This window comes from Portunus trituberculatus, chromosome 8, assembly GCF_017591435.1.
Source record: "Portunus trituberculatus isolate SZX2019 chromosome 8, ASM1759143v1, whole genome shotgun sequence".
NCBI lineage: Eukaryota > Metazoa > Arthropoda > Malacostraca > Decapoda > Portunidae > Portunus > Portunus trituberculatus.
In genome coordinates, this window is record NC_059262.1 from 6,997,501 (window position 1) to 7,002,500 (window position 5,000).

Here is a 5,000-nt window from a genome sequence, read left to right on the forward strand (position 1 = left end):
TCTCTCTCTCTCTCTCTCTCTCTCTCTCTCTCTCTCTCTCTCTCTCTCAATATGGCCTTCTGTTCTAACTATTGTCAAGTCATTTTTTTTCTCTTCTCGTGTTAGTAATGTAGAAATTCTTGTTAATCTCTCACCATAATTGTGTAAATATTCAAAATAAAACACGTAACACTTCAAAGCGACTATTTAGAATGGCTACGGAGAAGATTAGCCACGTTCCTAATTGTGTTTCTCCAGTTAATACTAGGACACATTTTTACCTTGACATTTGAGTACAATTAGACCATTTTATGGACATTAGAAAGGCTCTATGCAGATCAGAGGATTAATGGCCACAATCTTCACTATTCTAATCCCACACATGAGTCTCTGAAGCTGTATAAGATCACCAGATAGTAAGCAGAATGAAAATGGAAACGCGTCGTGGTAGAAATCTTGTCAACCTGTTACTGGAGTCGTGGAGAACATTCTTAGACTATTACACTGCTTAGGTACAACCATGGTTAGTATTCAGGAACGCTTTGCTCTCTTACCATGACTTTTAGCAGGGTTTTCAAGAGTGATTCTCCAGGTACTAATGTAAAAATCTTGTCACTCTGCCTCTAGAACTATTAAAACACCTTATAAATCGCTCTTCTCTCTCACCACGACTGTTTTTCAAGGCCATAGAGATGTTTAGCGAGGTTTTCAATAGTGTTCATCCAGTTAATAAGGTTGAAATCTTGCCACTGCCTCTAAAACCGTAAAATAACCCTTAAAAATCGCTCTTCTCTATCACCACGACTGTCTTCCTAGGCCACAGGGATGATTAGCAGATTTTTCAAGTGTGTTTCTCCAGTTAATAATGTGAAAATTTTGTCACTGCCTCTAAAACCGTAAAAACACCTTAAAAAACAAGTGTAAATTCAAATAAAGCCTTTAAAAAATGGTAAAGGTGAAGCGCAAAGGTGTTTGAGAGTACGGGCCGGTCTTCAAAGGGAGCAGAGATGATTAGCAGGGTTCTCAAAACTTTCTCCTGTTAATCATGAAGAAATCTTGCTCATCTGTCGCCGGAACCGTAAAAAAAAAAAAAGAAAAAAAGATAATTAACAACTCACGTCACTTCACCATGACTATTTTCAAATATTAAAAAAAAATATGAATAAAACACGTCTAGATTCACGATAACATAGACAAAGACCCGGATTCATTTACCCATTGTGGACACGCACACACACACGCACACACACCCACACACACACACACACACACACACACACACACACACACACACACACAGTAAAGAACACGCCCGGTAGCTCAGTGGTTAGAGCGCTGGCTTCACAAGCCAGAGGACCGGAGTTCGATTCCCCGGCCGGGTGGAGATATTTGGGTGTGTCTCCTTTGACGTGTAGGTGGTGTTCACCTAGCTGTGAGTAAATACGGGATGTAAATCGAGGAGTTGTGACCTTGTTGTCCCGGTGTGTGGTGTGTGCCTGGTCTCAGGCCTATCCGAAGATCGGAAATAATGAGCTCTGAGCTCGTTCCGTAGGGTAACGTCTGGCTGTCTCGTCAGAGACTGCAGCAGATCAAACAAACAGTGAAACACACACACACACACACACACACACACACACACACACACACACACACACACACACACACACAAAACAAGGTGGAATAATGAAAAAAAGGTCAGAATATGAATAAAAAAGGAAACAACAAGAAGAGGTGACGAATTAATAAAAGGCTAAGATTTCTGAGATTCATAAACACACATTGTCTCCAACACTTAATTGACGTGATTCTAAGAGAGAGAGAGAGAGAGAGAGAGAGAGAGAGAGAGAGAGAGAGAGAGAGAAAATTATGAGAAATGCTCTCTCTCTCTCTCTCTCTCTCTCTCTCTCTCTCTCTCAACCGTTACATATTTTTCACAACGAGACAAAATGTATACCAGAGAGAGAGAGAGAGAGAGAGAGAGAGAGAGAGAGAGGATATCAAATTCATGACAACCCATTGCGAGAGTGAAAGAACGAGAGCGAGAGAGAGAGAGAGAGAGAGAGAGAGAGAGAGAGAGAGAGAGAGAGAGAGAGAGAGAGAGAGAGAGAGAGAGAGAGAGAGTAGGGCACCAGTACACATACCAAAAATTAAACCCACACACATACACACACACACACTATAAAAAAAAAAGAGAGCCGTCATTACACATGCCTATATTTTTAGAACCCCCGCTAGTTGGAATGTCGTACCTTTCACCTGTCAACCGTACTTCTGTAACAGTAACCCCTCCCTGACCCACTTCCCTTCCCTCATTCCCCCATTACGGCTCCCTGTGGACGGCTAGCGGGGCACAGGGAAGGGAGGAGTAATGAGGAACAAAAATAGGAGACGGAAAGTGACGGGGAATAAAAACGCTCTCGTCAGGAAAATCTTCTCTTGTGTTACTTTCATTCTTTCCCGCCAGCGACTCAAGTTACTGTGCTCCTCTCAGGGTGTGGAGAGGGTGTGGGGATACGTGTGGTGTGTAGGAGTGTGTTTAAATGGGTGTATTGTGGAGATGTGGGACGTGTGTGTGTGTGTGTGTGTGGTTGTAAAGTGTAGAGAGACGTGTAGTTGTGTAGGAGTGTGTGTTAGTGGGTGTATTGTGGGGTGTGTTTGGAGAAGGGTGTGTGTGTTTGTGTGTGAGGAGAGGTGACAGGGTATTGGTAGTTGTGTTAAAATGTCTGTTGGGGTGTAAGGGTGTGTGTTGTGGTGAGACTGTATAGGCGAAGTATGTGAGGTGAGATGGGGTGTATTGGGAGTGTGTTGGGGTGTGTTGGGGTGTGTTAGTGGGGAGAAGAGGTTTACGTGTGTATGTGTGTGTGTGTGTTGAATGTAAAATTGTAGGTAAAGAGTGTGGGGTGAGGTGTGTGTGTGTGTGTGTGTGTGTGTGTGTGTGTGTGTGTGTGTGTGTGTTGGGCTGTGTGTGGGTGTCTTAGGGTGTGTTGGGGGAGTAGGTTTGTGTGTGTTGGGGTGTGGAAGTGTACAGTACAACAAACAAAGTAAAGAACAACAATGGATACAGTTTCATTTTGTTTGGCCAAGACACGACCATTAATTAGGTAAAAAACAAATGATTTTCACGCACAGAACATTATAAAGCAGAACATTTTATATCCGCCGTGGTACAGTGGAACCATGCGTGCTTTGGGGTCCGAGAGGATCTCCAAGCGCACGGGTTCGAATCCTGTCAACAGTCCGAGTGTAGGTTGGGCTTCCTCACTCGGGGCAACGGTTTCCTAGCGGGTGGGCTTTGAGATAGGAAGTACCACAAAAAGTATCCCCTTTAGCCCACAAATTCCCACATGGTATAAATAAAAGGATAAATAAAAATATATATTGCAACACTTCCCAAACTTCTACCACCACCACCACCACCACCACCGAGGATACGATAATGTCATGTACCACAAACTCAGAACAAAATATTTACCATTAAGTTACCGCCTCTTGCTGTCAATTACTCTGATTTACTTAAAGACAGCCATGTCCTTGAGAACTCACACACACACACACACACACACACACACACACACACACACACACACACAATCAACTACCAATATCTTCCCTTTTGCCTATCTATCAGTGTGTCTTTCAATCTATCTATCAGTCTATCTCCAAAGATCATACTAATTAAGACCTCATGGACAGGACAACTTTGATGGAAAGAAGCATTTAACTCAATACTTAGAGACTTCAGTGGATGTTGGCTCTTGCTTTCCATCTCTTCTCATTACTGGGAGGGAGAGACTTGCATGTAATACTCTGAATATCACATGTTCAGTTAATAATAATAAATAGTACCAGTTAAATAGCACCAATGAAGGAGTACCAGTGATAGTTTACACCAGTCACACGTGGTGGTCTTTGTAAACTGATAGGTGTTAGGTAAAGAAAATTATGGATATGAATTTCACCAGTTAATATTCGTAAATGATCTATGCAAATGGTATTAATCCCTTCAGTACCATGCCACGTTTTCATATTCATTTTGGTTACTATTTGGTGATTTGATACAGCTTCAGAAACTTATGTGGAGGATTAAAATTGTAAAGACTGTGGCCATTAATCTTTTGACCTCCATAGACCCTTCCTAATATCAAAAAATAGTGTTATCGTAGCCAAACTGTCTTAAAATGCCCTAAAATCATGAGTCTCTATGTTTATTCTCTTCCGACTGCCATAGACTCTTCCTAATATTAATAAAATGGTGTTATCGTAGCCAAACTGTCTTAAAAATGCCCCAAAAACATGTCAAACTGTCTTAAAATGCCCTAAAATCATGAGTCTCCATATTCATTCCTGTGGGGATTAAAATTGTGGCCATTAATCTTCTGACCTCCACAGACCCTTCCTAATGTCAATAAAATCGTCTAATTGCAACCAAAACTCAAGGTAAAAATACGTTCCAGTACTGAAGAGGTTGATAAACTGTAATTATTTGTATTAGTATTCGAAAATGTCATAAGCACATGTTATTAATGAGCTGTAATGGGAACTGGGTGTTTCAGGAGTGTTTTCAGTTGTTCTCTTATAGTTTAGTAAAGGTCACACTTCATTCAAGGAGGAAAGAACATGCTACATTAACCTTATTAATCAGTTTAGAAGGGACAAAATCGTGAGGTAAAGTTAGGTTATTGTTTGTTTAGGTTAAGTCAGGTTAGATTAAGTTAGGTTAGATTAGGTTAGGTTTAATTGAGCCAGGTTAGGTTAGGGTAAGTTTGGTTAGGATAGGGTAGATTAAGGTAGGATAACGTAGGGTAGGTTAGGATAGGTTACATTAGGTTAGGTTAGGGTGCATTCAATTAGGTTAGGTTAGGTCAGGTTAGGTTACGTTAGGTTAGGTTAGGTAAGATTAGATTATGGTATGTTAGGCTAGGTTATGTCAGGTTGGGCGAGGTTAGGTTAGGTTAAGACAGGTCAGATTAGGTTAGGTTACGTTAGATCACATAGCCAGTCCTCAATGCTGCCTCCCCCAC

The 5,000-nt window shown here is 41.4% G+C and overlaps 1 protein-coding gene across 1 annotated transcript in view; it reads left to right on the forward strand.

The window, feature by feature from the left end:
• LOC123500093 (obscurin-like) overlaps window positions 1-5,000 on the forward strand; it is a 191,166-nt gene that overhangs the window by 77,038 nt on the left and 109,128 nt on the right.